Source organism: Hibiscus syriacus, unplaced genomic scaffold, assembly GCF_006381635.1.
Source record: "Hibiscus syriacus cultivar Baekdansim isolate YM2019G1 unplaced genomic scaffold, ASM638163v2 tig00014444_pilon, whole genome shotgun sequence".
Lineage (NCBI taxonomy): Eukaryota > Viridiplantae > Streptophyta > Magnoliopsida > Malvales > Malvaceae > Hibiscus > Hibiscus syriacus.
In genome coordinates, this window is record NW_024062326.1 from 2,141,663 (window position 1) to 2,164,516 (window position 22,854).

Genomic DNA, 22,854 nt, shown 5'->3' on the forward strand with positions numbered 1-22,854 from the left:
CATTTTTTTTAGAAGGACATGCAGCATAAGATTTGAATGAAAAGCATATTACTACCTGTCTACAAAGAAACCAGAGAAAAGATATATCCTCTATTGTGAAATTGAACTCATACCGCTTTGCTAATGCAGAGGTAATTTCAGCAATGATGGGTTATTTCAGTTTATCAACAGCAGGCTCATGTTCTTACCTAAAGTCCTGTATCCATATACCAATTAGACAGCATTGTCAAAAGCTTAATTAAATTAAAGTGCAAATGAACCATTTAATCAAAACTTAAAGGTGAGGTTAATATAAGAGAAAGGAATAAATTATGTATAAAATAGAATGAATATATGACCAGCTTTAAAATCTTGGACGACTTTCTTAGGCGAAGTAGCAGAAGTGAATATCATTACATATATATATATATATATCATTGTGTTGGTGCTTGACTAATGAAGGAGAAACATCATTCATACCTTGTAGGTTTGACAACAATCAAAAAACCTCAGGGTTATGTCACTTGCACGACTTTCACTTGTAACAGCGAAGGCTTGATGCCTGGTCCTAGACTTCTGTTGCCACTAAATAGTCCCATGCCAAATGCAACAGCACTGGAAGAAGCCCGAGGAACCTTTCCCACAACATAAAAAAGAAAAGCACATGAGTACCAATAAAAAGAAAATATGCAATTAGGCCAGCTTTCAAGCCGGGGTCATGAAATCAAACTATAGAGATAAGAAAAAGGAATGTTGACTTGTTGAGTGCTCAGGCAGGAAGTCAAGTATCATCCATATCAATCGGCCAAAAAAAGTATCATCCATATAAATTATCAATGAAAAAAAGATATGTGGACTAAGTTGAAGGGTTATCAATGAATAAAGCATTTATATAGTAGAAAAAGAATAAATTTCAAACACAGAACTCACTTGAGTAGTCTTTATTGGATACACATCAGGGTGGTATTCCTCATTAAATAAATCAGGAAATCTTTCCCTAACCCTGATTCCAAGCTGATATAATTCCTCTTCTCCTTTTCTATCCAATTCTCAACCCTTCGGTTTTCCTCTCCAAGGATATTCCCATTTCTGTAACCAAGCAGGAACTTTCTCTAGGCTCAAATTCTTTTCTTTGACATTTTTTAGAAGTTCCTTTATATGAGAAGCCAACTTCTCCAACTCTCTCATCCACTTCTTAGTAGGAGCACGAGTTCCACGTCTTGCCTAAAAAAATGAATTTCCAGTACTCTCCCTTTTAGTTCTAACCTTGTAGGCATTCAACAAAGTAACAGATACGCACTTGCAAATATCAATAAAAAAAGATAAAAGAAAAAAAAATACCCTAAAAAACAATGCAATAATTATGGGATTTTCATGAGTACCCAACAATGCAATAACTATGATTAAGAAAGAAAATATAGCATACTAACTTATGAATAAACCTTTCAAACAGTAAAAAAAAATCTTAAAGATATCCAGTAAAGCCATTGATCAAAAACATTGCACAACACCTAATGCAACTTTTTTCCATGCATCATTAATAAACTTCTGTAAATATTATACTAGCCCGGTACAAATTTTTAAAAGCCTTCCAAATTTCACAAAGACTTGAACACCGAATTTACAAATTTTCATTCGGAGAGAAAATAGCATAACGGCTTTGCAAAATTTGACCTCATACAAAGTTCCCACGGAAAAAAGTACTATCAAATCACCTAGTGTAATAAGGAAACTATTTTCCTTTCAATACAACAGTATTTCTAGCAATGAAAGATGGCTAAGAATTCAAATTTCATGAAATTAAAAAAAATACCACGAGATTTAAGTGGATAAGAGTACACCCATCAGGAATATGAGAAGGTTGAAAGGAATTGTCTACAATATCTTTCACTGCAGCATATATGCTCCAATAATATAAAGAAATAGTTAAAATAAAAATATAAATCGGATTCAGGATATAAATTTTTTTGTTAAAATAACAAGATAAATCAGATTCAAGATATGAAAAAATAGTTAAAATAACAATTCAAAGGAGAGCGAAAGAGATGGAGACCTTGTTACACTCGAGAGGTGCTGACGAACATCGAAAGCTTGATCAGCTTTTGATTTAGAAAAGAGCGTTACGAGCAACAAAACAGCGGCGGCCACAGCCACTTTTTCCGGCAACCTTGCTGGAAGCATAATAAGGTTCAATGGAAATGAACTTCTCTTGGTTTTAGCATTTTATACACGGTCTCCACGAACCGCTCATATTATTCGGTGCTTTGCCAGTATGTTAAAAAGAAGCAACTGAGCTATATTTAGACGTTGATCTAGATTACATTGGGTTAAATAATAATTGACCAAGTTTTCAACGGTTTTGATCTAAGTGCTAACAAATCTGGCAAAGCGAATCACTTTTGCCGCGTAGCGCCTGACGGTATACAGCCTATTGAAAAAGTCGACACATTGAAGAACCTTTGCCCTTTTGGTCATTATAAAATGAATTAACTACACAAATAATCACTTATATTTATATTTTGTCCATTCTTTATCACTGTTTTCAAAAAACATAAATATAATCACTTTCATTTTTATTTAATTAAGATATAATCACTTTCGTTTTTATTTAATTAAGATTTGATCACCCCGAGTTAATTTTCGTTAACAACAGTTAAATATTTTGATATAATCACACATTTGATCAATGTTATTTAAATATTCTCTCAATTTATTCATACTTTTAATAAATTAAAATAAATTATATATTTTTAAATGAAAATAAATATTTTTAAATTAAGTTAATAATACAATATAATGAATAATTTAATATAAAATTATTTTTAAGTTAATATATATAAAATTATATTATATATAATCCAGGTTACGAGTACCCAATTCATAATTTTTATATAGAAAAATTTTAAAATTTAAAAGTCTATAATATATATAATCCACACATAAAGTTTAAAAATTCAAATTACATAATTGAAATAAAATTTATTAAAAATAAAATAAAGAAATATAATTAAATTTCAAATGTTTTGATGTTAAATAAATATTTTAAAATATAATTTAGAACGTTAATGTGAGATAATTTAAAAAATTAAGAATTTAGAACGTTATGATGTCAAAATTTAAAAAAAATTATAATGTTGGAGTGAAAAAAATTAAGTATTATGAATACAAAATTTTAATATAATATAAAAATACATATATAATAAATCAGGTACCAGGTCAGCGGGTACCCAGTTAATCAACATTTTGTGACCCAACCTGATCCAGAAACCCAAAAAAATAGTGAGGCAAGTACCCGACCTGGAAAATATGGTATTTTTATTATAAATACCCGATTCTTTTTAACTAGGTCAGCGGGTCGACGGATCGGGTCAACCAAGTCGGGTATTTTTAAACACCCAACGTGACATAACATGTGTCATCATTCAATTGGGGGATTAAATTTATTTAAATTTATTAAAAGTATGACTAAACTGAGAGAATATGTAAATAACATGGACCAAATGTGTGATTATATCAAAATATTTAACTGCTGTAACGACAATTAACTCGAGGTGACTACATCTTAATTAAATAAAAACGAAAGTGACTATATCTTTATTAAATAAAAACAAAAATGACCATATCTTCTTCTTCTTTTTGAAACCAATTACCAAAAGTGAATAAAACATAAACATAAGTGACCGTTCATGTTATTAACCCTTATAAAATCACACCAATCCACGTGGCAATTTAAATAATTTTAGCCACTTTTCATGTTAAATGTTTTTTTATAAAAGATAAAATATGATAAATATGGGTGTTCAAAACCGGGGATCCTAATTTTCGGGTACCCGAAGTACCGGATAGTATATTTTTCGATCCATGACTAAGTCTATTAAGTTTGGATACCTGTAAGTCGGGTACTTGTAAAATCCGGATACATGTATTTTCGTGTCACAGGTACCCAGTTCATCTATTTTTTTAATTTTAATTTTTTTTAAAACCATATAGAAATTATATAAAAATTAAAAAGTTCATTATACACAATCAATGCACAAAACTTAGTGATTTGAAGTTATTTTAATGATATATATATATATTGAAGTATATTTCCAAAAGGAAAAAAATAAAGTAAATAATATCCATCATGATTTTTTAATCACATATTGATAAATTAACAAAACAAAATATATAAAATTTAAAATTTAAAAGTATATAATACAAATCTAAGAAAAATAATTAGGATTTATATTTAATTTTAAGGTAAAAATATTAAGGAACCTAAAAGAAAAATCTAATTTAAACTAATATATATATATATATATATATTATCGAGTCGGGCCGGGTACCCAGTTATTAAAAACTTTTGGCCCATAGCCAACCCAACTTCCCGTAAAAAATCACGGGTCGGGTACCCGGCCCGGTTGAGTAATTTTTTTAGAGAATTATTCGGTTTTTAAGGTTCGGGACGACATATTAGCGAGTCGGGTATTTTTGAACACTTTTAATAATAAATATTTATTAATTACATCATCTATACAATTCTATTTTTTTACAGAAAAATACTAACAATTGTAAAACTATCGAAATAGTAACCTTTGAGCAATATTTATTGAAATGTTACTTTCGTACAACGTGACACATGCCATCTAACTCTACAAAGACGCATTCTGTTGGAAGTGCCTTATGTTGATGTAATAGTTCACCTAAAAGGTATGTTATGTAGAACTCGACTTTACATTTTATTTAAAAAAATAAATATTAAATATACAACTAAAACATATATTATTCAGTTAAATAAAATTAAACATAAAAACTAGATAACATTAAACATAAATATAAAAACATAACATGAAAACATAATATTCAAATAAAAACATAAAATTAAACATTAAAGCTAAATATAAAAATATAATATTTAATTAAAAACATAAAAACATAATATAAAATCTAACTATTTCTTTTTCTTAAATGCGTTTCACATGGCGGTGATTGTCTATTTTGAGCAGGATTTCTTCGTATAAGTTGCTCTTCCTCTTCTGACTCATCATCTTGATCGACATCAACTTCATCTTGTTGGGTCAGAGCCGATGTCGAAGATGAACCTTCATGAAATAATGAATGTGGACGTGTATAATGAACAATCCCAGCGTTTGCTGATAACTGCAAAAATGATGAAAAAAATTACATCGGTAACTGGCCTGAATGCGGTGGTGGTATTGGTGGATGAGCACCACCCGTTAGATACGATGCATATGAAGCAAACGTCGAGTCCATAGGAGTATAATAGCCTCCAATGGGCTTGAAATATAAACTGGCGGGCTCAGAATATAACAACCATTCGGGCTTGACATGTTAACTGGAGGGCTCAACATGTAAATCGATGGGCTCAAAATCGTCTGGATGGTGGATATTATGGTTAGGGTTGTAAATGAGACGAGACAGATCGTGAGCTACTCGATCAAGGCTCGATAAATACTCGGATCGAATGGACTCAACTCGAGCTCGAGCTTGACTCGAGTTCTTAACGAGCCGAAACGAGCTACTCGATATTCTACTTGAAAAACTCGTGAGCAGCTCGAAAAAAATGTTATATTATAATTTTAGATTTTTTAAAATTACATTATTAAAAATATATTAAAAATACACTATTGATAATTATAAAAACCCTAAACCTTACCCCCTAAACTCTAAACCCTAAACCCTTAGTCTAATTATGTGATAGGAGTTAAGTTATGCACATGAAGGTAACATACAAATTATGCAAAATGATGTTATGTGACTCCTAAATAAATCATTCGCATACTTATACATAAACATATCAACATGCAAAATAAATATACACAAATTTCCGGTTCAAAAATATGAAGGATAAATGGATGACGTTTAACATGCTGTGTTTTTGAGCTACATTCAATGTATGCAGGAGCCCCGATATTAATATTTCTTCCCTAAAACGATTTTGTGTTATACACTAGATTCAAATATTCACCTATAGTTTAACCATAAACTTTTTGTTTCTTCTACTTCTATTGTATTTCCAGCATTGGTATTGAATTTCTTTATTTGTCCCAATCTTACCTCTTAAGCATCCTTGGGAAAAGCTTCTGCAAAGTTAAGCTAGTTTAGTTTTGCAGTTAAGATTTTATAGTTGAATCACCTAGAATTGTACTTGTTATGTAAAGCTACATATATGAAGCTTACAGAAGAAAATTCAATGATCGATAATAATTGTTTACTATATTGTCAACTTTTATATTTTTAATACTGTTGCAGCCCTGATTATAGAAACTTTGATGAGTGCCTTGCAATTCCATGTTTTCCTTAATATTTTCTGATAATTTTTATGTTAAACAGGTCATCATCAAGCCACAGTATGTTGATCATATTCCAAAGGCAGTTCAAGCCAATGTCGGACAGGTGCTTGACCATAAAGATGAGAGAGATATGAAGGCTGAACTCTTCTGTGCCGATCTTAAACTGAATCAGATAATAGACCGTAATGTTAGGGATTTATCAGGTGGAGAGCTCCAGAGATTTGCTATTGTTGTTGTTGTTTTAAACATGTGAGTTTAAGGAAAACAAATAGGGACAAATGCGCGTATTTTCAAATAATAAGATGATCTTTTACTATATCCCAGTATCGCACATCGGTAGGTTTAAGGAAGCTTTGCGTTGGGGATATTATAAAAGGCGAGGATACGCAGGCTAAGGGCAGCTTTGCGCTGGGCGCAATGACGCAACTCATGAGGTTCTAACCGAGGCGCATCAATTGCTAGTTGAAAATTATTTTCAATCGAGCTTGAATTGAGCTTAAAATCGAGCTTGAGTTTTAATTGAGCTTTTGAAATTTTCTTGAGTTTGAGTTTTTTCGAATTCGAGTTGAGTTTTAATATTATATTTTGAGTTTGAGTTGAGTTTAATAATTTTTACTTTTCGAGTTCAGTCGAGCTTGCTTCTAAAGTTTTCGAGTTCGAGTTGAGCTCAACAATATTAGAGCTTGACTCGGCTCGTTTTACATCCCTAGTTATGGTGTTTTGGTGACACTATTGAACACGGGCTAAAAGTGTCTGTTGTTCGTCCACGATTATTGGGGAACAATGATACTTTGTGGTGGACATTTTTCCTGATGACGATGAATAAACTTGCCTCATGTCTCATTAGAAAGTGTGAATTTTTCCTATTTTTGTTGAACCATGAAAAATATATTCAAGTAAAACCATGAAATCAATTTTCAAAATATAATTAAACGAGAAGGTATTCATATTGGTGCTCCCACGTCGCTATCCAATAGATATGCTTCTCTAATCAACACCATGCTTGTCTTGTTTGTGAAGGTTATGCCGAGATTCATGGGTGCTTTCGTAATAAACTATGTGAAACCAAATTGACAAAGCACATGATTACTCGGATGCCACTCGACAGTAGCATAACATATAAGAGGCACAACCACAAACTATACGTCCAATAGATCCATCAAGTCAGGTGAGATACAAACCCTCATTTCTTTATTCATATAGGGCATCTATTGGAAGTGAAAAAAATATATTTATTATCAAAATTTAAATAAAATTATAATCATAGCAATAATAAAATAAAAAATTTAAAATTTAATAATTAAAAGTATACATCTGAGCCTGATTTTTACTCTATTAATGACATGATATCTTATAATTCATTAGGTATATCACAATGGTTTTTTTTATTGATGGCGACCACCTATTTAATATAAAAATATTTTAATTAATTGTTTAGTAAGAAATTATTTATAAATAAATAGTATTGAAATTACCTTAGTAAAAAGGGAAGACAAATGACTTTTTTACGATCAGACATAAAAAAGACATGCGATACCTCGCCCAAGATTGTAGAAGAAGGATACAACCGCCAATACTATTTTTGGTATATCTCGTTATTCAACATATTATCTAAAGAGACATGCTAAAATGGTTGATCCCTAACTGAACGAGTCTGCTTCTTCAAAAGTAACGAGGTGACGCAACCACATAACATGCACTTGGTTACAAGATTTGTCGGACATCAAGATTCCTCATGTAAGTAATAAAATATATACTCGAGCAAATGCTTTTGCCTACTCATCAGAACAATTTTCGTCCAACTCTCGAAAATTTTCTTGAAGTGATATTAATGTGATTCGACCTCTATTGAACGAAGGCGAGGACTATCTAGATACTACATACACAAACCATGCCAATTATCCACCTCCACACCAGTAAGAACACATCCATCTACTAGAAGTCTCAATTGTATTGAAACATCGTCTAGAGTAATGGTGAACTCCCCACATGGAAGATGGAATGTGTGTATCTCTAGTCTCCACCTCTAAGTTAATGCAAAAATAAGGGTTAGTTGAAGTTTACAGCCTGTAATCATTTATTATGCGTACCCAAATCCAACATTAGCTACATAACTCCAAATATGAGCCGGTGTGGACATCTTAGTGTTATGGATAAACACTTCCAATACACGATTATTTTCATAATTGATAAAAAATTTAATATACAAAAAGTTAAAATATTCAGTAAAATTATAAGAAAATTAAGTAAACATAATTAAATAGTTTTATCATATTCGTAGAATGAGAAGAAATGTGATTTTCATTTAATCGCAAAGCATGCCTTCCATTTTTTAATTGGACACATTTAAAAAATTAGTAACTAAAATTAAGTAAAAAATTAAATACATTTATTAAAAGAATAAAAAAAATTATACTTTAAGCTGAACGTTATGAACCCAATAGAAAGAAATTAAAAAGAAGAAAGGAAAGTAGATAATATGATTTTGTTTTTTGTGATTTGAAAGATGGGGGTTTATAGAGGGGTCGGGGAGGGAGAAAGGTATGGAAGTAAGTGGGAAAGGTGAGGAACGAGGGCGGGAAATGATGGGGAGTAAAAAATCCCAACAAAGTCGTTTTTTTTTTGTAGAAAATGCCTTTACCAAGTCAACGTAAAGTGCGACCTCCAGGACGTGTTTCCTAGGTGGCATGCTAGATCAACATAAGACGCGTCTTATAAAAAGCACCTTTACTAACAGGGATTGACACGTAGGCAAAGCGCATCCAACAAAACGCATCTTATTGTCATGTTGTACAAAAAATGACATTATGCTAATTATTGTCAAATGATGTTATTTCAATAATTTTATATTTTTATTGATTTTTTCAGTAAAAACCCCTAAAACAAGATGGCAACTTTCTTTACAAATTCTAATTAAAAAATGTATCAATCATTTCTCCCTAAATTCAATGAGAAGCTATGTTGTGCGATCATTAAAATAAGATTAATAAATGATGAAACTAATAATAGTAATTATAGATTAATTGTAAAAGCGAAGCACATAATGTTATAAATAGGAATTGAAAATGTTATATTTGATGATAACAATATCGGTTGCACATGAAAATGTTACTATTATATGCTGAATAGGTCAACAAAATACTGATAGTAAGAAATTAGGTTGGAAGTTAGAAATGTTATAGTTCGCAATAACAGAACTGGTTGCACCCAAAAATGTTACCTGAGTTTCTAAAATTGGGTCAACAAAATAAGGACGGTAACAAGATAAGTTGAAAACCAAAAATGTTATCAATAATGTTAACAAATTTGGTTGTGCCCAAAAATGATACCCCTCGCTAAGAAATTAGGTTGAGATTGGGAATGTTATAAGCTGCTTTAACAAATCTGGTTTAGACCAAAAATATTACCAAAGTATAATAAATTTGTAAAAGAAAGTATCCACGATAAACCAAATTAGTTGAAAGTAATAAAATGATATCATTCGCATTAACAATGTAACACCCTAATCTAATCTGACCTGAAGATCAAAGGATTAGAGCAACACACGGGACCACCGAAATGGGTAACCAAAACTGTAACACCCATCTCCTGTATACCATTTCGTACACGAGATATAGATGTCACATCACTTTAAAAATAATGTTTATCATTTGAAAACCCATAAAATTTTGTTTCAATTCGATTAACAACAAAATAGGACAATTTTGAAAATAACATCCTAAAATCTTCACTTAATTACATTACAAAATATTTACCATAATTTAATTACATGCCAACTAAGTTCTTAAATTGAATAAGATTTTCCTACCGTTATTGATGAGAGTCAACCTTAACTAATGATACCCACTGCTACTGCAACACTCCTTACCCAATTTATCTTCATTTTTACCTACGCGTGGAAACAACACACGTTAAGTATTTACTTAGTGAGACATAATATTATAAAGTAACTTTTTTTTTGTATATTTAAGTAAGTCTTTTTTATTTAATTTGTACTAAATCGTATATTCATTAAGGATTCTATGATCCTCCTCATTTAAACTGTATTCCATTCACCATTATCTTAAGTATTTTAGTATGCCTAGCATACATATCTTTCTCTATATTTTTCTTCTCTATTTATCGCTTTAGTCCTAAACCTTTATTTTCATTGATAGCATTCTATCATGCTTATAATACACCATTATACCATTTCCATTATGGCATCCTGTCATACTTTTATATACTATTATACATTTCCTTTATGGCATCCTTTCATGCCTTTAATGTTTTGTTTAGGTTTTCCTTTATAACATTCATTCCTACTAATTATGCATTGTTGTACATTATATATATATCTCCCTTCATATCACTTATGCACCATTCATATCACAATACATTAAAATTCCTTTATTATCTTACTCAATACTATTTAACCATTCATCTAATTGGCATAATTGACACCTTTCTTCCAATTGCACAGTTAAACCATTATTCTTTTGCTCAACGATACTTAATCGTTCATCTATCTGGCATAATCGACACCTTTCTGTCAATTGCACAGCTAGGCCATTACATCTTTTATTTTGGAATAGTTTCTATTCTAATACTTACTTTTAATATCCATTAACTCTCTTTTAATTTATTATAAACCTTATACATTCGCACCCTTAGTGCTCACATGGTAATTTACCAGCTTCTTATTTCTGTTAATTTATTAAGATGCACATGTAGTGCTTATACCATTATTCCTCAACCATTCTATAATCTATGTGGTTGGTATACCCATTACCAATATAAAGACCCATTTTTCTTATTATGAAATTCTTATGTTTATACATATATATTTCTTATACGAAAATTCATACACTTAATAGATTGAAATTGTCATAAACATTGATCGTTAATCCTTATTTTCATTAATAATGTCCATTCACCTTTATCATATACCATTAACTTTTTCATTATAGCATACTTTTATATTGATAATGCACCCATATGCATTTCAACTTTGGCATCCTTTCATGCCAATAATGCACCCATATGCATTATTCTGATATGCCGATAATGTACCCATATACATATCAGCTAAGGAATCCTTTCATGCCGCTAAAGCACCCATATGCATTATTCTGTTATGCTGATAATGTACCCATATACATATCAGCTAAGGCATCCTTTCATGCCACTAATGCACCCATATGCATTATTCTTTTATGTCGATAATATACCCATATGCATTATTCTTTTATGCCGATAATGTACCCATATACATGTCAGCTAAGGCATCCTTTCATGCCACTAATGCACCCATATGCATTATTCTTTTATGCCGATAATGTACCCATATACATATCAGCTAAGGCATCCTTTCATGCCACTAATGTACCCATATGCATTATTCTTTTATTCATTAGTTTTAGAGCATTTCATACTCTAAAACTCACGAATAAATATTTTTCCATACCTTAAATAAAACTTAGTAAATATTGTAAAACATACTTTACAATTTAAACATTTTAATTGTATTGATTTTATACAATAAATGTACTCACTTGACTTTCCTTGCTATGTATCCAAAACGTTAGGCTGATTACTCCGGTATTTTGCCTTTACCCTTGGTTTTATTTGTTTCGCGAGCTTGGTTTTGATCTTATGTTAGGGAGAAGAGGGCACTCACGTGAAGAAGGAAAAAAAAAAGAAGTGTAGAAAATACACTTTACTTTCCTCTTTCCTTTCTATTTAAAAACCCTAACTATTTTTAAATTTCATTTTCCTCTTAAAAGACCAAAATGCCCTATTAGCTCCTTTATTGGTACAATTTAGTTCAAAATACTATTTCAAATCTTTTTTCTCTTCTTTTACCAATTATTCAATTAAATCATCAAATTTTAATTCTTTTCAATTTAGTCTCTGACCTAATATTTGGGGTATTACAAAAGTTTTCTTTTAAAACGAAATCATAATACTCATAAACTATACTTATTTGAAATCGATAAAGTAAGATTTTGTTTGTTCATCTTTGACTTAAGGAAGATGATAAGGTTGAGGTTTCTTGGTTGAAAAGATAATAAGGATGAGGTGGCTTGGTTTAATGGTAATTATGAAGTCTCATTAAGGGTAAATTGGTATTTTCCTAGTTTAATGAATTTAATATTCATTAAAGGTGAATTTAAGATAGGCTTAGCATGAAAATATCTTAATTTCATGCCAAAGTTGTTCATATTTCTCTCCATTGCCGTGAGCTATACCAAGGTAAGGGAAAATATTTGTTTTCCTTTTTTGAGCAATTTCATTAGGAATTCAAGTTATGCCGTGAAATAAGAAAGTGATCTAGTCGAGAAACGCTATCTTTTGGTACCAATTATGCTTGCTCAACTTGTTTAATTTCAAAGATCCCAAATCTTAGGGTTTATATTCATGTTAAGGTTCAAGAAATTGGTGATGAATATTGATATTTTGAGGTTGTTGATTCATTTTCAAGCTTGATTTGTGATTAAAACATGTTCGAACTTCCTAGATATGATTCTATAAATTTTGGTCAAATCAAGAAATTGAAGAACTTGGTTTTTTGATGAGATTTGATTAGGGCGTTAATTATAAGGATGTTGTAAGGTAGATTGGAAGTTGATTTCATGCTTGAATTGAATCAAAATTAAGCAAATCATGAAAACTTAGTTATTAAGTTTAAAGTATTCGGCCATGAGGTAATTGAGAGAAAACTTATGGAAATATTATATAAGTGCTGGAAATGATTTAGAGAAGCCTTCACGTGCCCCCACGCGCCGCCCCTGCACATGGGGAGTTACGAACTGATGGGTGATGTTGTTTGACCGGTTTGACCGGTCCTAACCGGGTTGACCCGACCCATTGACCGACCCGACCCAGTGATATTTTAGTAATTATTTTGAAATCGATGATATTTTAGTAATTATTTTGAAATCGGTGATATTTTGGTAATTATTTTGAAAAAGGTGATATTTTGGTAATTATTTTTAAAAGGTTATATTTTCGTAATAGTTGACTGTGGACTTTTGAGCACCGTTGACTAAACTTTGACCTGCTTTAACCGGCCATTAAACGACCTTTGATTTTGTTCGAGTATACCTATTCTGACAGTTTTTGACATGCCGAATCCATTTCTCCAAATTCGAACCTAAAGGCCTCCAAATCATCAGTCAAACCGTTGACTTTATTTTGACCAAGAATTTGAATTTTTGAAAAGTCATACTTTATGTTTTTCGACGCCCTGATTTCGATTCCGCAATCTGTTTGGTCAAATTCATACTCGAAAGCATCCAAATTGATAGTCAAACCTGAAAAATGCTTATGTAATTAAGAGTTTCGGCTTTGAATGATTGAGTAAGACTTGTGACTGATAAATTATTAATGTTTGAAGGTACAAGAGACTCTCCTGACCATTCGACAGTTTGACCCAGTTCCTCTAGATCAGTTAAATCACGTGTGCTAGTATTCACCCGTAAGACCCGTAAATTTTATGATTTCAGGAATTAATTATGTTACCCATTAGTAATATAATGTTACTATGAATTAGGTTTGAAAACTGTAGCAGAGCGTGGCGAGGCCAGTACTCAGTAGATCTACAGTTTGATCCCATCGAGGTGTGTTCCCTAAGTACTATTTAATTGTTTTATCTGTTTTGAATATGGTACAATGAAATCTATAATTTATTGCTTATTGATACACCGACTTACTGGTGATGATTTATAAACTATGATTGATATATGATTATTGGTTTTCACTGATATATGATAACGATAATTACGGATTTATGGAAATAATGCTTACTGCATAAATTGTATTTTGAAATACTGGTTTTGGGTTGGATTGAATTACAGAGGTATAGCTCTGATCAAGTTGGTAAACCTTATGGACCTAATGTGACTCTTGGGTAGGCTCATGGGCCATAAGATGCTTCATTAGGTGGGCTCCCTTTGTTGTGTGCTTAGGGTAAGCCCTACGGACTTGTGGACTTAAGGATACAGGCCCCAAAGCCTATCCTTAAGTTAGCTTCCTTTCTGTTGTGTGCTTAAGGTAAGCCTTATTGGACGCAATTCTAGGAAACCGCGGATGGTGTATAGGAGAAGGTTTTAAACTACGATTTTCAAAAGTTAAACTTCATTATGATTTTATGATGATTTTATGAACTATACTCATCTACTGTACCTAATATGATTTTAATGTATTGTTGGAACACACTGAGCCTAACTCACTTTTCGAAAATGTTTTCCCCTTTCAGATTCTGTTGGTTAGATACCCCTGATCGAGCACTTGGATGATCAACATATCTCTTGAAGTACATCTGATTGTAATGATTTTATTATTCAAGTTGACTTTAATACCGAAACATGGTCTTTTATTTTAAAGTATTGAGTTTTTTAATAATTACTCTTTTGCTATTTATGTTCGGTTTATCGAAATTGGGATTTTTAAGACATGTTTTAAATTAACTTATTACTTTTAATGTTATATTTATGAATTGAGTTTTATAGTATAATTTGTTATAATATCATAAATGTCATTTATAATGTGATTTTTCATTAATTGAATAATGGTTTTTGGAAAATGTCTTTAAGAATCATGAATGTGATCCACTAGACTTAGTCAAAACGTATAGGTCAGGTCTAGGGGGTTATATATAAATGGTATCAGAGCCTTTGGTTCTTAAACCTCAGACTGTGTATGAGTCCAAATTGAAAATACGATTTTGAAATATTTTACAAAACAAGTTATTAAGGCAATGTCACAAAGTTTTTACGGTTTTAACTCTGTTCGAGACTCCAAGTGCTTATCAAACCTTAAGTTTTATCTTTTGTAGTAAACTCGAGATCTACCAAAATGAGTGCTAGACGTGGACGTTGAACTAGCTGAGGACGAGGTCGAGTAGCTAGATTTGCAGACCCGATTGATGAGATACGAGTAGATCCCCCACCTCTGATTGGTGATCCTGCTCCTACAACCCCAACGAATTTGCCTCATGCCGCTAGTATTGGCATGACTACACCGGTCATAGGAGTGACTGATATTGAGTCTGATTCTACCAGAGTTGCACCTGATAAGAATTTTGGTAGACAATTTTTACATTTGATTCAGGGTGCGGTTAGAGCTGTTGGTGTTGGATTCGAGGTGCCTATTTCTCAGACTCTTATCGCCAATGGAGTCAGAACTTTTAAAGGATAGATTGGTGGAGCTCCTATTGAAGTAGAAGATTGGCTCCAGGATACAAAAAGACGCATGGATCAGTTAAGTTTAGATCCAACTAAGAGATATCTGGGTGCGGTAGCGATGTTAGATGGCAATGCCTACACTTGGTGGGATTCAGTGGTCAGTAGTGTTTCGGCTGATCATCTGACTTGGGATTACTTTAAGGAGAACTTTAGGAGTCATTTTCTGGGAGTGCGTTACTTAGCTTAGAGACGACAGCAGTTTCAGGACCTGGTTCAGGGAGACATGACCGTTTTTGAGTATGAGATTGAGTTTTTGAAGTTACTAAAGTATGGATCCAGTATGGTACCTACTGAGAGACATCGATGCCGTAAATATTCCCTTGGACTTAGATATGAGCTGCGTAGGCAAGTTGTGACCCATCAGGATGAGATTTTTGTCGTGCTAGTGGGCAGAATGAATGATGCTGAGGAGGTAGAGACATTGGCTCCAGCAAGATACCGTGTTGATTGAGAGCGACCTGGGAAATTTTCTGGCCCGAAAGTGTTCTCTGCACGTCCTAGAAAGAAGACTCGTACTTCAGGTCCTTTGAGAAGCAATACCAGTTCTAGGCCTGCAGTATCTTCACCTTCAGTTGTCAGTCGAGGTGGTTTCTCATCGTTTTATCATGGGCCCCTCTATGAGTATTGTGGTAGTTGACACCGAGGAGAGTGTCGTAAGAAAATGGGTCTTTGTTATCGGTGTGGATCTAGTGGTCATTTTCTGAGGGATTGTCCACATCTAGCTTCGTCTGAGCGGATTGCTACTCAGACTCCTATACGTTCTCAGGCTTCAGTACAGACCCCAACTAGAGGCCATAATCAGGGAAAGCCTTCCGAATCAGAATCTAGAGCTGATAGTAGAGCTCGACCCCAGCAGAGTCGAGAGCCTGCAGTTTTAGAGGCTAGATAGCCAGCTTTGGTTTACGCCACCAGATGTCGGGATGACAGAGATGAGCCTGAGGTTATTGCAGGTACATTTACTATTTATTCTATTCCATACTTTGCATTACTGGACAATGGCTCCACCCACTCCTATGTATCGAGTTCAGTATCTCGAAACCTTCAGATTCTGATCAAGAATACTGATAATACTGTTACAATTACAAGTCCAGTAGGACAGGCAATATTGGTGAATAAAGTATTTCAACGTTGTCCTCTGGAGGTTCAGGGAGAAACTTTTCTCCCAGATCTTATGGAGCTTCCTTTAGAGGAGTTCGATCTAATTCTTAGGATGGATTGGTTGAATAAACACAAGGTAAATCTGTATTGTGAATACAAGCGAGCTACTCTGAAGACTTCAGATGGTCGGACTGTTGTATTAATTTGTGAACGGCGTGGCTATCTCTCCAATATTGTTTCAACTATGGAAATTGATCGTATGATCAGGAAAGGATATGAGACTTTCATTGCCTGTATTTTGAACACTAAAGGTTCCTTGTCCACGATCGAGGATATTCGTGCAGTTAGCAAGTTTCCTGATGTTTTTCCGGAGGAGTTTCCTAGGTTACCTCCTAATAGAGAGGTAGAGTTCAAGATTGAGACTTATCCGGGATCTGCATATATTTCTATGGAACCTTATCACATGGATCGAAAGGAACTTAAGGAGTTGAAGGTCCAATTGCAAGAATTATTTGATCGAGGATTTATTCACCATAATACCTCACCTTGGGGAGCTCTAGTTCTGTTTGTGAAAAAGAAGGATGAGTCGCTAAGGTTATGTATTGACTATCGGAAGTTGAACAAGATGACGGTCAAGAATAAGTACCCACTACCCAGGATTGACGACCTATTTGATCAGTTCCGAGGAGCTTCTGTATTTTCTAAGATTGATCTTCGTTCGGGGTATTATCAATTAAAAGTTAAGGGGTATGATGTTGCAAAAATGGCCATTCGCACTAGATATGGTCATTATGAATTCTTAGTAATGCCTTTTGGTTTGATGAATGCTCATGTAGCTTTCATGGATTTGATGAATCGTGTGTTTTGGCCATATTTGGATCAATTTGTGGTTGTCTTCATTGATGATATTCTGATCTATTCTCGTACTGAGGCGGAGCATGACGAGCATTTGAAGATTGTTCTACTGACTTTTAGAGAGCATCGTCTTTATGCCAAACTAAGCAAGTGTGAGTTTTGGCTTCAAGAAGTGTCATTTTTGGGGCATATTGTTTCTGCGCGAGGTATTCAGGTTGATCCAAGCAAGATCGAGGCTATTGTGAATTGGAAAAGACCCAAGAACGTCTATGAGATCCGCAGTTTCTTGGGCTTGGCTGGATATTATCTACATTTTGTCGAGGGCTTCTCGATCCTTGCTGCTCCTTTGATAAAGCTATTAAGGAAGAACGTGCCGTTTGAATGGGGTGAGGCACAACATGAGAGCTTTGAGAAATTAATGGTGGTTTTGACTCAAGCACCAGTGTTGATTCAACCAGAGTCCGAGAAGGATTTTATAATGTATAGTGATGATTCACATTTAGGACTTGGTTATGTTCTAATGCAGGAGGCTAAGCTAGTGGCTTATGCGTCCCGTCAACTACGACCGCATGAGTGTCATTATCCGACCCATGATTTGGAGTTAGAAGCAGTGATTTTTGCCTTGAAGATTTGGAGACACTATCTTTATGGAGAGAAGTGTTACATTTTCACTGATCATAAGAGCTTAAAGTATCTTCTGACCCAGAAGGAGCTTAATTTAAGACAACGTCGTTGGCTAGAGCTTCTAAAGGATTATGATTGTGTCATTATGATTGTGTGATTGATTATCACCCTGGTAAAGCTAACATTGTGGCGGATACTTTGAGTTGAAAGGCGGTATTGGAATTGAGGTCTTTAATGGCCAAGATGAATTTATATGACAATGGCACTTTGTTAGCAGAATTACAAGTTAAGCCGATTTTGGTTAATGAAATTAAAGTTAAACAGCCCCTTGATAGCTCGTTGTTATCAATCTTTGAGCAAGTAGAGCAAGGGACAAGCTCAGATTACGCCCTTGATCAGGATGAAGTTTTATGCTTTAAGGGTCGTTACTGTGTGCCTGATGATGCTGAGTTGAGGCAGATTATTCTTAATGAGGCTCACAGTAGTCCATATGTTATGTACCCCGGTGGAGATAAGATGTACCAGAATTTGAGAGAAAGGTATCATTGGGTCGGCATGAAGAAGGACATCTCAGATTTTGTGGCTAGGTGTTTGACTTGTCAGCAAGTTAAAGTAGAACATCAACATCCATCAGGTTTGTTACAGCCTATCAAGATTCCTGAATGGAAATGAGAGCGTATTACTATGGATTTTGTTACTGGCTTACCTATGACTCCTTCTAAAAAGGATTCAGTTTGGGTGATTGTTGAAAGACTTACAAAGTCAGCTCACTTCATTCCTGTGCGGGTAAATTATACTTTGGATAAATTGGCGAGATTGTATATTTCAGAGATTGTCAGATTGCATGGTGTTCCATTGTCTATTATTTCTTATCGAGATCCGAGATTTACTTCGAGATTTTAGAAGGCGCTACATACGGCTTTGGGAACAAGATTGAATTATAGTACATCCTTCCACCCATAAACTGATGGTCAATCTGAGAGAGTGATTCAAATTTTGGAGGATATGTTACGGGGCTGCGTAATTGATTTCCATGGTAGCTGGGAATACTTTTTGCCGTTGGCTGAATTTGGTTACAATAACAGTTATCAGACCAGCATTCATATGGCACCCCACGAAGCACTCTATGGGCGAAGATGTCGCACCCCGATTTGTTGGACTGAGTTACGTGAAGGGAAGACGTTAGGACCTGAGTTAGTACGCGAGATGGAGGACGCAGTCAGGTTGATTCGTGACCGTCTGAAAGAGGCATTTGATAGACAGAAGTCTTATGCAGATCAAAGAAGGAAAGATATTCAGTTTGAAGTTGGAGATCATGTCTTTTTAAAAGTATCACCCTGGAAGAGAGTATTGAGATTCGGGCGTAAGGGTAAATTGAGTCCAAGATTTATTGGACCATTTCGTGTTTTAAAGAGGGTAGGACCTGTTGCATATCAGTTTGAGTTGCCTTCCCAGCTCAATCGTATTCATGATGTCTTTCATGTATCAATGTTGAGGAGATACCGTCCATATCCATGTCATATTATTCAGGTTGAGTAGGTAGCGCTGAGGCCTGATTTTTCATATGAGGAGGAGCCCATTCAGATTTTAGAAAGAGATGAGCGAGTTCTTCGGAATAGGCGTATCCCAATGGTAAAAGTTCAATGGAGTAACCGAGGACCCTCTGAAGGTACTTGGGAGACATTGGAGTCAATGGAGACTCAGTTTCCTCAACAATTCTCATAAGGTAAATTTCGAGGATGAAATTTCTTATAGCGGGGGAGAATTGTAACAACCCGAAAAAATATATTTAAAGTGGTGTAATTTGGTGAAATTAGGTGACTAAATTAAAATTTTTGAAAACTTGTAGGCTATTTTGGAAGTAAAAGAAATTTAGGGACAAATCCTTGAATTTAGCCAACTAGTGTCGGCAGCTTTGGTGATTTAAGCGTGTTTTCTGGTTTGAAACCAGAAAACACGAATGTTAAATTGCTTAAACTTTGCTCTCCCGTACCCCTCTTTTCAAGCCCGATTCCGTCGCCGTCTGACTTCCAATCGTAAAATTGAAACCACTGTCGTGTTCATCTTCGACCCGTGAACAAAACCCAGTAAACCAATTATAGGTAAACGCTGCCAAACATCGTGAATTTCGAGTCAAAGTCTCGACGTTTTATTAGCACCACCGCCAGGTAAATCTTAAATTCATCTCCGATCGTTGATCATTTTTCGACACCTCTCGCACCATCGTGTTCCTTGTGTCGTTCCGAGTCCGACGGTGTCTTCATTGTCTCCGTAGGCGGCGGCACTTGTGGGAGGTGAAGCGGTCAAAGATTCGGCCGAGTTGAAATCGAGCTCTCCACCGTTCAAAAATTTGAACCGAGGTTGGTAAGTGACTCAAAATCGCTTAAAAGAATTTTTAGAATTTTTTTTTCAGGAATTTTTGGAGTCCGAAGAAGCCTTCACGTGCCCCCACGCGTGGCCCCTACGCGTGGGGGAGTTACGAACTGATGGGTGATGTTATTTGACCGGTCTGAACCGGTCTGACCGGTCCAAACCGGGTTTACCCGACCCGACCCGTTGACCGACCCGACCCGATGATATTTTAGTAATTATTTTGAAACCGATGATAGTTTAGTAATTATTTTGAAACCGGTGATATTTTGGTAATTATTTTGAAAAAGGTGATATTTTGGTAATTATTTTGAAAAATGTGATATTTTGGTAATTATTTTGAAAAAGGTGATATTTTTGTAATTATTTTGAAAAAGTGATATTTTCGTAATAGTTGACTGTGGACTTTTGAGCACCTTTGACCAAACTTTGACCGGCTTTAACCGACCATTAAACAACATTTGATTTTATTCGAGTATACCTATTCTGACATTTTTCGACGTACTGAATCCGTTTCCGAAGTCCGTTTCTCCAAATTCGAACTCGAAGGCCTCCAAATCATTAGTCAAACCCGTTTACTTTGATTTTGACTAAGAATTTGAATTTTCGAAAAGACATACTTTATGTTTTTCGACATCCTGATTCCGATTCCACAATCCATTTGGTCAAATTCATACTCGAAAGCCTCCAAATTGATACTCAAACTCGAAAAATGCTTATGTAATTAAGAGTTTCAGCTTTGAATGATTGAGTAAGACTTGGGACTGATAAATTATTAATGTTTAAAGGTACAAGAGACTCTCCTGACCGTTCGACAGTTCAACCCAGTTCCTCTAGATCAATTAAACCAGGTGTGCCAGTATTCACCCGTAAGACCTGTAAATTTTATGATTTCAGGAATTAATTATGTTACCCATTAGTAATATAGTGTTACTATGAATTAGGTTTGAAAACTGTAGCAGAGCGTGGCGAGGCCAGTACTCAGTAGATCTATAGTTTGATCCCATTGAGGTGTGTTCCCTAAGTACCATTTAATTTTTTTATCTATTTTGAAATATGGTACTATGAAATATATAGTTTACTGGTTATTGATACACCGACTTACTGGTGATGATTTATAGACTATGATTGTTATATGATTATTGGTTTTCACTGATATATGATAACGATGATTATGGATTTATGGAAATAATGCTTACTGCATAAATTGTATTTTGCAATACTGATTTTGGGTTAGATTGAATTACAGAGGTATAGCTCTGATCAAGCTGGTAAACCTTATGGACCTAATGTGACTCTTGGATAGGCTCACGGGCCACAAGATGCTTCATTAGGTTGGCTCCCTTTGCTGTGTGCTTAGGGTAAGCCCTACAGACTTACGGACTTAAGGATACAGGCCCCAAAGCCTATCCTTAGGATGGCTTCCTTTCTGCTGTGTGCTTAAGGTAAGCCCTATTGGACGCAGTTCTAGGAAACTGTGGATTGTGTACAGGAGAAGGTTTTAAACTACGAGTTTCAAAATTTAAACTTCATTATGATTTTATGATGATTTTATGAACTATACTCGTCTACTGTACCTAATATGATTTTAAAGTATTGTTGGAACACACTGAGCATAGATCACTTTTCAAAAATGTTTTCTCCTTTCAGATACTGTTAGTTAGATACCCCTGATTCGAGCACTTGGAGGATCAACATATCTCTTGATACATCTGATTGTAATGATTTTATTATGCAAGTTGGCTTTAATACTGAAACATGGTCTTTTATTTTAAAGTATTGGATTTTATAATAATTACTCTTTTGCTATTTATGTCCGGTTTATCGAAATTGGGATTTTTAAGACATGTTTTAAATTAACTTATTACTTTTTAATGTTATATTTATGAATTGATTTTTATAGTATAATTTGTTATAATATAATAAATGTCATTTATAATGTGATTTTTCATTAATTGAATAACAATTTTGGAAAATGTCTTTAAGAATCAGGAATGTGATCCACTAGACTTAGTCGAAACGTATAGGACGGGTCTAGGGGGTTACAATAGATGTTTTATACTTCATCTAGAAGACTTGCGACAAGTCGACCTTTTTTTATCAGCATGAGATTTTGGCATGGATGTTATTTTGGGTATGAACTGCTCTAATGTTTATACATGGTTATATGTTTCTAGGGATGATTTAATTCACGACTATTTGTCCAAGTATGTTATTGAGGTTCAGTGGTATTAATGGCATGCCATAGAGTCTAGAAGTTGTAGAATTAAGTAGTACTATAGTGTCAAATAAGATACATAGTACAAGTCAGGTGGGTAAAACCCGACCTCAACACTACGGTGCAATTATTAGGTGAGCAATGCTCGACCTCTGCACTTTTGTGCAATATTTTACTACTATACCGG

The 22,854-nt window shown here is 34.1% G+C and overlaps 1 non-coding gene and 1 pseudogene across 1 annotated transcript; one reads left to right on the forward strand and one right to left on the reverse strand.

The window, feature by feature from the left end:
- Positions 1 to 51: 51 nt before the first annotated feature.
- Positions 52 to 2,160, reverse strand: LOC120207280 (annotated as a pseudogene).
- Positions 2,161 to 6,674: 4,514 nt separating this feature from the next.
- LOC120207321 lies at positions 6,675 to 6,819 on the forward strand. Its single transcript, XR_005524189.1, has one exon. It is a non-coding gene; the product is annotated as a U4 spliceosomal RNA (small nuclear RNA).
- The last annotated feature ends 16,035 nt before the right edge of the window (positions 6,820 to 22,854 follow it).